Below are 13,043 nucleotides of genomic sequence, written 5' to 3' on the forward strand. Positions count from 1 at the left end.
TTTATTTTCTTATATCGATAAATGTACCTTTTTACTTGTTTATTTTCTCATATTCTAAAATTATCCCATTTAAGGGGTTGTTTTCTCATACTCACAAATATACCAAAATTACAGGGTTATTTTCTCCGATCGATAAATATCCCGATATTACGGGGTTGTTTTCTAGTATTTATAAATATACCCCTCTTACGGGGTTGTTTTCTCATATTAAAAAATTTACCACTTCTAACGAGGCTGTTTTCTCAGACTTGCAATTATACTACTTTTATGGGGTTGTTTTCTCATATTCATAAATATACACGTTTTACGTGGTTATTTTCTTATATTGATCAACATACCACTTTTACGGGGTCGTTTTCTCATAATAAATTATTAGCACTATTATGGGTTTGTTTTCTCAAAATCATAAATATACACGTATTACGGGGTTATTTTCTTATATCGACAAATATAACCCTTTTACAGGGGATATTTTCTCATATTATAAAATTAATCCATTTAAGGAGTCGTTTTCTCTTACTCACAAATATAACAACGGGGTTATTTTCTCCAATTGATAAATATCCCCGTATTACGGGGTTTTTTTCTAATATTTATAGATATATGCCTCTTACGGGGTTATTTTCTCGTATTAATAAATTTTTCCCTTCTAACGATACTGTTTTCTCAGACTCGCAATTACACTACTTTTACGGGGTTGATTTTTCATATTCATAAATATACTCGTTTACGAGGTTATTTTCTTATATTGATAAATATACAACTTTTACAGGGTCGTTTTCTCATAATAAATTATTAGCACTATTATGGGGTTGTTTTCTCAAATTCATAAATATATACGTTTTGCGAGGTTATTTTCTTATATCGATAAATATACCCCTTTTACGGAGTTATTTTCTCATATTCTAAAATTACCCCATTTAAGGGGTTATTTTCTCATACTCACAAATATACCAATATTACGGGGTTATTTTCTCCAATTGATAAATATCCCCGTATTACGGGATTGTTTTCTGAAATTAAAAATTTACCCCTTCTAACGAGGATGTTTTCTAAGACTTGCACCAAGATTACTTTACGGGTTGTTTTCTCATATTAAAAAATTTACCCCTTCTAACGAGGCTATTTTCTCAGACTCGCAATTCACTACTTTTACGATGTTGTTTTCTCATATTCATAAATATACACGTTTTACGAGGTTATTTTCTAATGTTGATAAATATACTACTTTTACAGGATCGTTTTCTCATAATAAATTTATAGCACTATTATGGGGTTGTTTTCCCAAATTCATAAATATACAAGTTTTACAGGGCTATTTTCTTATATCGACAAACATAACCTTTTTACGGGGTTATTTTTTCATATTATAGAATTAATTCATTTAAGGGGTCATTTTTGAATACTCACAAATGTACCAAAATTACGGGGTTATTTTCACGGATTGATAAATATTAGTGTATTATGGTGTTGTTTTCTAATATTTATAGATATACCCCTCTTATAGGGTTGCTTTCTCAAATTCTAAAATTAACCCATTGAAGGGGTTGTTTTCTCATACTCACAATTATACCAAAATTACGAGGTTGTTATCTAATATTTATAGATACACACCTCTTACGGTGTTATTTTCTCATATTAGAAAATTTACCCCTTCTAACGAGGCTGTTTTCGGAGACTCGCAATTATACTACTTTTACAGGGTTGTTTTCTTAGATTCATAAATATACACGCTTTACGAGGTTATTTTCTTATATTGATAAATATACCACTTTTACAGGGTTTTTTCTCATAATAAATTATTAGCACTATTATGGGTTTCTTTTCTCAAATTCATAAATATACACGTTTTACGAGGTTGTTCTCTTGTATCGACAAATATACCACTTTTATGGGATTATTTTCTGATATTATAAAATTAATCCATTTAAGGGGTCGTTTTCTCATACTAACAAATATACCAAAATTACGGGATTATTTTCTCCGATTGAAATATCTCCGTATTATGGGGTTGTTTTCTAGTATTTATAAATATACCCCTCTTACAAGGTTCTTTTCTCAAATTAACAAATTTACCACTTCTAACGGGCTGTTTTTTCAGACTCGCAATTATACTACTTTTACGGGGTTTTTCTCTCATATTAATAAACGTACACGTTTTACAAGGTTATTTTCTTATATTTATAAATATACCACTTTTACGGGGTTGTTTTCTCATAATAAATTATTAACACTATTATGAGGTTGTTTTCTCAAATTCATAAATACATGTTTTATTTAGGCTTATTTTGTTATATCGACAACATAATCCCTTTACGAGGTTATTTTCTCATATTCTAAAATTACCCCATTTAAGGGGTTGTTTTCTCATACTCAGAAATGTACCAATATTACGTGGTTATTCTCTCCGGTTGATAAATATCCCCGTATTATGGGGTTTTTTTTTATATGAAAAGATTTACCCCTTCTAACGAGGCTGTTTTCTCAAACTCGCAATTACACTACATTTTTGGTACTGTTTTCTCATATTCATAAATATAAACGTTCTACGAGGTTATTTTCTTATATTGATAAATATACCACTTTTACAGGTTTATTTTCTCATAATAAATTATTAGCACTATTATGGGGTTGCTTTCTCAAATTCATAAATATACACGTATTACGGGGTTAATTTCTTATATCGACAAATATAACCCTTTTACGGGGTTATTTTCTCATTTTATAAAATTAATCCATTTAAGGGGTCATTTTCTCATACTTACAAATATACCAAAATTACGGGGTTATTTTTTTCGATTGATAAATATCCCGTATTACGGAGTTGTTTTCTAATATTTATAAATATACCCCTCTTACGGGGTTATTTTCTCATATTAAAAAATTTACACCTAACGAGGCTGTTTTATCAGACTCGCAATTACACTACTTTTACGGTGTTGTTTTTCATATTCATAAATACACACGTTTTACGAGGTTATTTTCTAAGATTGATAAATATACAAGTTTTACGGGGTTATTCTCTTATATTGATAAATATACCACATTTACGGGGTCGTTCTCTCATAATAGATTATTAGCACTATTATGGGGTTGTCTTCTCAAATTCACAAATATGGACGTTTTACGGCGTTATTTTCTTATATCGCCAAATATAACCCTTTTACGGGGTTATTTTCTCATATTATATAATTAATCCATCTAAGGGGTCGTCTTCTCATATTCACAAATATACCAAAATTACGGAGTTATTTTCTCTAATTGATAAATATCCCGACACGGGTTGTTTTCTAATATTTATAGATATATCCCTCTTACGGGGTTGTTTTCTCATATTAAAAGATGTACCACTTCTAATCTGAGCCTGCTTTCACGACTCAATTACACTACTTTTACGGGTTGTTTTCTCGATTCATGAATATACACGTTTTATGAGGTTTTTTTCTTATATTGATAAATATACCTGTTTTACGGGGTCGTTTTCTTAGAAAACATTATTAGCACTATTATGGGGTTGTTTTTTCAAATTCATAAATATACACGTTTTACGAAATTATTTTCTTATATCGACAAATATACCCCTTTTACGGGGTTATTTTCTCATATTCTAAATTACCTCATTTAAGGAGTTGTTTACTCATACTCATAAATATACCAAAATTAGGGGGTTATGTTCTCCGATTGATAAATATTCCCGTATTACGGGATTGTTTTCTAATATTTATAGATATATTCCTCTTACGGGGATATTTTTTCTTATTAATAGATTTACCCCTTCTAACGAGGTTGTTTTCTTATACTCACAATTACACTACTTTTACGGGGTTGTTTCCTCAGATTCATAAATATACACGTTTTATGAGGTTATTTTCTTATATTGATAAATATACCACTTTTACGGGGTAGTTTTCTCATAATAAATTACTAGCACTATTATGAAGTTGTTTTCTCAAATTCATAAATATACACATTTTATGAGGTTATTTTCTTACATCAACCAATATACCCCTTTTACGGAGTTATTTTCTCAAATTCTAAAATTACCGCATTTAAAGGGTTGTTTTCTCATACTCACCAATATACTAAAATTTCAGAGTTATTTTCTCCAATTGATAAATATCCCTGTATTACGGGGTTATTTTCTCATATTAAAAAATTTACCCCCTCTAACGTGGCTGTTTTCTAAGACTTGCAATTCACTACTTTTACGTGGTTGTTTTCTCATATTAAAAAATTTACACCTTCTAATGAGGCTGTTTTCTCAGACTTGTAATTACACTATTTTTACGGGGTTGTTTTTAGATTCATAAATATATACATTTTACGAGGTTAATTTCTTAGATTGATAAATATACAAGTTTTACGGGGTTATTTTCTTAAATTGATAAATATACCACTTTTACGGGGTCATTCTCTCATAATAGATTATTAGCACTATTATAGGGTTGTCATCTCAAATTCATAAATATACACGTATTACGGCTTTATTTTCTTATATCGACAAATATAACCCTTTTACGGGGTTATTTTCTCATATTATAAAATTAATCCATTTAAGGGGTCGTTTTCTCATACTCACAAATATACCAAAATTACGGAGTCATTTTCTCTGATTGATATATATCCCATTGTTACGGGGTTGTTTTCTAATATTTATAGATATACCCCCTCTTACAGGGTTGTTTTCTAAAATTTAAAAATATACATGTTTTACGAGGTTATTTATACCACTATTATGGGGTTGTCTTCTCAAATTCATAAATATGCACATTTTACGGGGTTATTTTCTTATATCGACAAATATATACCCCTTTATTTTTAAGTTATTTCTCATATTCTAAATTACCTCATTTAAGGGGTTGTTTACTCATACTCATAAATATACCAAAATTACGGGGTTATTTTCTCCAATTGATAAATATCCCCATAGTACGGGGTTGTTTTGTCATATTAAAAAATTTACCCCTTTTAACGAGGTTTTTTCTAAGACTTGCAATTCACTACTTTTACGGGTTTTTTTTTCTCATATTAAAAAATTTACCCTTTAACGAGGCTGTTTTCTCACACTCGCAATTCAGTACTTTTACAGTGTTGTTTTCTCAAATTCATAAATATACACGTTTTTACGAGGTTATTTTCTTATATTGATAAATATACCACTTTTACGAGGTCGTTTTCTCATAATAAATTATTAGCACTATTATGGGGTTGTTTTCTCAAATTCATAAATATACACGTATTACGGGGTTATTTTCTTATATCGACAAATATAACCCTTTTACGGGATTGTTTTCTCATGTTATAAAATTAATCCATTTAAGGGGTAGTTTTCTCTTACTCACAAATATAACAAAATTACGGGGTTATTTTCTCTGATTGATAAATATTCCTGTATTACCAGGTTATTTTCTAATATTTATAGATATATCCCTCTTACAGGGTTATTTTCTCGTATTAATAAATTTCTCCCTTCTAACGAGGCTGTTTTCTCAGACTCACAATTGCACTACTTTTACGGGGTTGATTTTTCATATTCATAAATATACTCGTTTACGAGGTTATTTTCTTACATTGATAAATATACCACTTTTACGGGGTCGTTTTCTCATAATAAATTATTAGCCCTATTATGGAGTTGTTTTCTCAAATTTATAAATATACACATTTTACGAGGTTATTTTCTTACATCGATAAATATACCCCTTTTACGGAGTTATTTTCTCATATTCTAAAATTACCCCATTTAAGGGGTTGTTTTCTCACACTCACAAATATACCAAAATTTCGGGGTTATTTTCTCCAATTGATAAATATCCCCGTATTACGTGGTTTTTTTCTCATATTTAAATATTTACCCCTTCTAACGAGGTTGTTTTCTAAGACTTGTAATTCACTACTTTTACGGTGTTGTTTTCTCATATTAAAAAATTTACCCTTTCTAACAAGGTTGTTTTGTCAGACTCGCAATTCACTACTTTTACGGTGTTATTTTCTCAGATTCATAAATATACACATTTTACGAGGTTATTTACTTATATTGATAAATGTACTACTTTTACAGGGTCGTTTTCTCATAATAAATTTTTAGCACTACTATGGAGTTGTTTACTCAAATTCATAAATATATAAGTTTTACGGGGTTATTTTCTTATATAGACAAATATAACCCTTTTACGAGATCATTTTGTTATATTGTAAAATTAATACATTTAAGGGGTCATTTTTTATACTCACAAATATACCAAAATTACGGGGTTATTTTCTCCGATTGATAAATATCACCGTATTACGGGGTTCTTGATATGAATCAAGGCTGCCATAAGATTCCATTGAAAAGGCATGCCCCAAAAGGCCCAAAATGGAAATGCAACTCATGCATGAAAACAAGAATCCAACCTTATAATGAAGCATTCGGTCCATTTTGAAGAATAAAAGCCATTCAGCTATGATTAGGCCTTTGGGCTTAATTCATATTTATATGGGTTCTTATCTTTTGGGTTTTAGCTTAAGTAATTGTTTTAGTTTATTTTTATTTAATTAAGGATTATTTTATTAGGTGTGAGTTATATGTGTGTTGTGTTGAGTTACAAATGAGTGCACATGTTTAGTTGTCATTTGGGAGTTACAAAATGAGGGCCATCAATGTAAAAAACAGCCATTTTTAATGAGTTTTAAGGGGAATTAAAGGGAAAACGTGGGAAAGCTTAAAAGACATCTATTTAGGTTCTTTGTCTTGTTTTGGCTATAAATATCAAAGCCAAATTCATTTGTAAAGAATAGAATTTTCGAATAATAATCTTTATTTTCTCTTTGTAAGTGTTTTTGCTTAAGTTCGTGCATGAACTTTGAACTGAGTGTTTTTGCTTAACTTCTTCCATGAACTTTGAACTTATCAAACTATTTTTAGTTTGTGGCGTTCTCTAATCAAAATCTTGTGTTTGATTCATAACTTATCAAATCATACTTGGTTTGTGGCGTTTGGAGTTGAATTCAAGTGCTAGTTTCATTGTTGGAACTAGTTTTTCCTATCTTCACTTGAGGAGATCCTTGGGTTTTGGAATCATCTTGTTTGGAGGGTGTTTTCTTGCATTCCATATGTATCATAACTCATTAGTTATTGGGGTGTGTGGTTGCTAAGATGATGATTTCCTATCATTTGGTATCAAAGCTTGCTTCAAGTTGAGGTTTGCTTATATTTGTGTTTTTTGTGTTATTAAAGTTTCTCATCTTCTCTACGTTTTTTTTTAGTGTCGAATTCTTCTTTTTCAATTTTTCCTTCTAAGTACTCTCTGTTTTAAATTTACACCTTTATGTTCACTAAATAAATGTTTGTTTTCCCTTCTTGTTAATCTCTTTATGTAGTTTTTTTCCTTCAAATTTCGTATCATATCTTTTATTATTTCCTTCAAACTTCTTTGTGGTTCTTTATTTTTATCTTTATTTCATCCATAGACACAAAAAAAAGAATGTTTCATGAAGTCGAGTTCATTAGACAATGTCGAATCTTCGTTATCAATCTTATGATAAGATGTGGGGTCAAAGAAATGATCGCAGAAAACCGTAGACAAATTTTTTATTCTTCTAAATCTAAACCTAAGAGGTTAGATAGACAACTAAGTCAAGCTTTTGTTGATGAATTGTCCAAGGAGAACAAATCTTTAAGAATCGGTCTTGAAGCATTTAAGCATGAGCTTGAAGAGTTCAAGATATTGACTAATAGCTTTCTTAAGCATCTTAAAGATAAACCCGATTCTAAACCATCATTAAAGACTAACATCGATGATGTAAAGGAGGTAAATTGCTCTACTGAAGTCAATGTAGATTTTGAAGACTTGATAAATGGAGATGGCAAGAAAGACAATGACTTGCTACCTTTGAATGAATTCAATAATGAAGAGTTTGTCAACGATGGAGTAGCAATGGTTCGATTAGCGAAGGATGAAAGAGGTCTGTTTGATGAAATTGAGCCTTTTGAGCATGTTGAATTTATTGGTACTAAAAATATTATTTGTTCTAAAGTTCCTCTAATCAATATTGCAAAGGAATTGCAGGTTGATGATGGCATTCTATTACCATTTGATATTATATGTTTATTTCTTTCGCAATATTTAGGCAAAATTCGAGGACGAATTTTCTTCCAAGAAAGGGGGAATGATATGAATCAAGGCTGCCATGAGATTCCATTGAAAAGGCATGCACCAAAAGGCCCAAAATGGAAATGCAACTCATGCATGAAAACAAGAATCCAACCTTATAATGAAGCATTCGGTCCATTTTGAAGAATAAAAGCCATTCAGCTATGATTAGGCCTTTGGGCTTAATTCATATTTATATGGGTTCTTATCTTTTGGGTTTTAGCTTAAGTAATTGTTTTAGTTTATTTTTATTTAATTAAGGATTATTTTATTAGGTGTGAGTTATATGTGTGTTGTGTTGAGTTACAAATGAGTGCACATGTTTAGTTGTCATTTGGGAGTTACAAAATGAGGGCCATCAATGTAAAAAACAGCCATTTTTAATGAGTTTTAAGGGGAATTAAAGGGAAAACGTGGGAAAGCTTAAAAGACATCTATTTAGGTTTCTTTGTCTTGTTTTGGCTATAAATATCAAAGCCAAATTCATTTGTAAAGAATAGAATTTTTGAATAATAATCTTTATTTTCTCTTTGTAAGTGTTTTTGCTTAAGTTTGTGCATGAACTTTGAACTGAGTGTTTTTGCTTAACTACTTGCATGAACTTTGAACTTATCAAACTATTTTTAGTTTGTGGCGTTCTCTAATCAAAATCTTGTGTTTGATTCATAACTTATCAAGTCATACTTGGTTTGTGGCGTTTGGAGTTGAATTCAAGTGCTAGTTTCATTGTTGGAACTAGTTTTTCCTATCTTCACTTGAGGAGATCCTTGGGTTTTGGAATCATCTTGTTTGGAGGGTGTTTTCTTGCATTCCATATGTATCATAACTCATTAGTTATTGGGGTGTGTGGTTGCTAAGATGATGATTTCCTATCATTTGGTATCAAAGCTTGCTTCAAGTTGAGGTTTGCTTATATTTGTGTTTTTTGTGTTATTAATGTTTCTCATCTTCTCTACGTTTATTTTTAGTGTCGAATTCTTCTTTTTCAATTTTTCCTTCTAAGTACTCTCTGTTTTAAATTTACACCTTTATGTTCACTAAATAAATGTTTGTTTTCCCTTCTTGTTAATCTCTTTATGTAGTTTTTTTTCCTTCAAATTTCGTATCATATCTTTTATTATTTCCTTCAAACTTCTTTGTGGTTCTTTATTTTTATCTTTATTTCATCCATAGACACAAAAAAAAAGAATGTTTCATGAAGCTGAGTTCATTAGACAATGTCGAAATCTTCGTTATCAATCTTATGATAAGATGTGGGGTCAAAGAAATGATCGTTATGAAAACTGTAGACAAATTTTTTATTCTTCTAAATCTAAACCTAAGAGGTTAGATAGACAACTAAGTCAAGCTTTTGTTGATGAATTGTCCAAGGAGAACAAATCTTTAAGAATCGGTCTTGAAGCATTTAAGCATGAGCTTGAAGAGTTCAAGATATTGACTAATAGCTTTCTTAAGCATCTTAAAGATAAACCCGATTCTAAACCATCATTAAAGACTAACATCGATGATGTAAAGGAGGTAAATTGCTCTACTGAAGTCAATGTAGATTTTGAAGACTTGATAAATGGAGATGGCAAGAAAGACAATGACTTGCTACCTTTGAATGAATTCAATAATGAAGAGTTTGTCAACGATGGAGTGGCAATGGTTCGATTAGCGAAGGATGAAAGAGTTCATTTGATGAAATTGAGCCTTTTGAGCATGTTGAATTTATTGGTACTAAAAATATTATTTGTTCTAAAGTTCCTCTAATCAATATTGCAAAGGAATTGCAGGTTGATGATGGCATTCTATTACCATTTGATATTATATGTTTATTTCTTTCGCAATATTTAGGCAAAATTCGAGGACGAATTTTCTTCCAAGAAAGGGGGAATGATATGAATCAAGGCTGCCATGAGATTCCATTGAAAAGGCATGCCCCAAAAGGCCCAAAATGGAAATGCAACTCATGCATGAAAACAAGAATCCAACCTTATAATGAAGCATTCGGTCCATTTTGAAGAATAAAAGCCATTCAGCTATGATTAGGCCTTTAGGCTTAATTCATATTTATATGGGTTCTTATCTTTTGGGTTTTAGCTTAAGTAATTGTTTTAGTTTATTTTTATTTAATTAAGGATTATTTTATTAGGTGTGAGTTATATGTGTGTTGTGTTGAGTTACAAATGAGTGCACATGTTTAGTTGTCATTTGGGAGTTACAAAATGAGGGCCATCAATGTAAAAAACAGCCAGTTTTAATGAGTTTTAAGGGGAATTAAAGGGAAAACGTGGGAAAGCTTAAAAGACATCTATTTAGGTTTCTTTGTCTTGTTTTGGCTATAAATATCAAAGCCAAATTCATTTGTAAAGAATAGAATTTTTGAATGATAATCTTCATTTGTAAAGAATAGAATTTTTGAATGATAATCTTTGTTTGCTCTTTGTGAGTGTTTTTGCTTAACTTCTTGCATGAACTTTGAACTTATCAAACTATTTTTAGTTTATGGCGTTCTCTAACCAAAATCTTGTGTTTGATTCATAACTTATCAAATCATACTTGGTTTGTTGCGTTTAGAGTTGAATTCAAGTGCTTTCCTATCTTCACTTGAGGAAATCCTTGGGTTTTGGAATCATCTTGATTGGAGGGTGTTTTCTTGCATTCCATATGTATCATAACTCATTAGTTATTAGGGTGTGTGGTTGCTAAGATGATTTCCTATCATTACCACTTATGATGGGAATTGTAGGTTTCATCAATTAACTCCCCAATAGCAAAAATACTATGATAAGTTGAATTAGAAGAAAACTAGAAATTACCAATTTAATCCACAAATTCGGATCGTTCAAAGATTGAAGTAAGAAGATGGATGCTACTTAAACCCTTTACCAACAAGGATAAAGATACTAAGATAGACTTTGAATTTCTCTTATGCTACAAACAAGAAAGTTTGATAAATAACAAGAAAACAAAGATTTAAATTTTGACACCACAAGCTAGAATAAAGCTTGATAAGTCGCAAAGTTCAAGCAAGAAATTAAAGACAAAATTCCTCACAATAAAACTGAAACAAAATTTCATATATCAAATTCAATCATAATGATAGGAAATCATCATCTTAGCAACCACACACCCCAATAACTAATGAGTTATGATACATACGAAATGCAAGAAAACACCCTCCAATCAAGATGATTCCAAAACCCAAGGATCTCCTCAAGTGAAGATAGGAAAAACTAGTTCCAACAATGAAACTAGCACTTGAATTCAACTCCAAACGCCACAAACTAAGTATGATTTGATAAGTTATGAATCAAATACAAGATTTTGGTTAGAGAACGCCACAAACTAAAAATAGTTTGATAAGTTCAAAGTTCATGCAAGAAGTTAAGCAAAAACACTCATAAAGAGCAAACAAATATTATCATTCAAAAATTCTATTCTTTACAAATGAATTTGGCTTTGATATTTATAGCCAAAACAAGACAAAGAAACCTAAATAGATGTCTTTTAAGCTTTCCCACGTTTTCCCTTTAATTCCTCTTAAAACTCATTAAAAATGGTTGTTTTTTACATTGATGGCCCTCATTTTGTAACTCCCAAATGACAACTAAACATGTGCACTCATTTGTAACTCAACACAACACACATATAACTCACACCTAAATAATTCTTAATTAAATAAAAATAAACTAAAACAATTACTTAAGCTAAAACCCGAAAGATAAGAACCCATATAAATATGAATTAAGCCCAAAGGCCTAATCATAGCTGAATGGCTTTTATTCTTTAAAATGGACTGAATGCTTCATTATAAGGTTGGATTCTTGTTTTCATGCATGAGTTGCATTTCCATTTTGGGTCTTTTGGTTTATGCCTTTTCAATGGAATCTCATGGCAGCCTTGATTCATATCAGTTCTTTTCTAATATTTATAGATATACCCCTATTACGGGTTATTTTCTTATATTAAAAAATTTACCACTTCTAACGAGGCTGTCTTCTCAGACTCGCAATTACACTACTTTTACGGGATTGTTTTCTCAGATTTATAAATATATACGCTTTACGTGGTTAGTTTCTTATATGGATAAATATACCACTTTTACAAGGTCATTTTCTCATAATAAATTATTAGCACTATTATGGGGTTGTTTTCTCAAATTCATAAATGTACACTTTTTACGGAGTTATTTTCTTATATCGACAAATATAACCCTTTTACATGGCTATTTTTTTATATTATAAAATTAATCCATTTAAGGAGTCGTTTTCTCATACTCATAAATATACCAAAATTACGGGGTTATTTTTGGAGATTAATAAATATCAACGTATTACGGGGTTGTTTTCTAATATTTATAGATATACCCCTCTTACGGGGTTGTTTTCTCATATTAAAAATTTACCCCTTTTAACGAGGTTGTTTTCTGAGACTCACAATTACACTATTTTTCCGGTGTTGTTTTCTCAGATTCATAAATATACACGTTTTACGATATTATTTTCTTATATTGATAAATATACTACTTTTACGGGGTCGGTTTTTCATAATAAATTATTAGCACTATTATGGGGTTGTTTTCTCAAATTCATAAATATACACGTTTTACGGGGTTATTTTCTTATATCGACAAATTATAGAATTAATTCATTTAAGGGGTCATTTTTGCATACTCACAAATATACTAAATTACGGGGTTATTTTCACCGATTGATAAATATCAGCATATTACAGTGTTGTTTTCTAATATTTATAGATATACCCCTTTTACAGGGTTGATTTCTCAAATTTTAAAATTAACCCATTTAAGAGGTTGTTTTCTCATACTCACAATTATACCAAAATTACGGGGTTGTTATCTAATATTTATAGATATACACCTCTTATGGTGTTGTTTTCTCATATTAAAAAATTTACCCCTTC

Source organism: Ricinus communis, chromosome 9, assembly GCF_019578655.1.
Source record: "Ricinus communis isolate WT05 ecotype wild-type chromosome 9, ASM1957865v1, whole genome shotgun sequence".
NCBI classification, from domain to species: domain Eukaryota; kingdom Viridiplantae; phylum Streptophyta; class Magnoliopsida; order Malpighiales; family Euphorbiaceae; genus Ricinus; species Ricinus communis.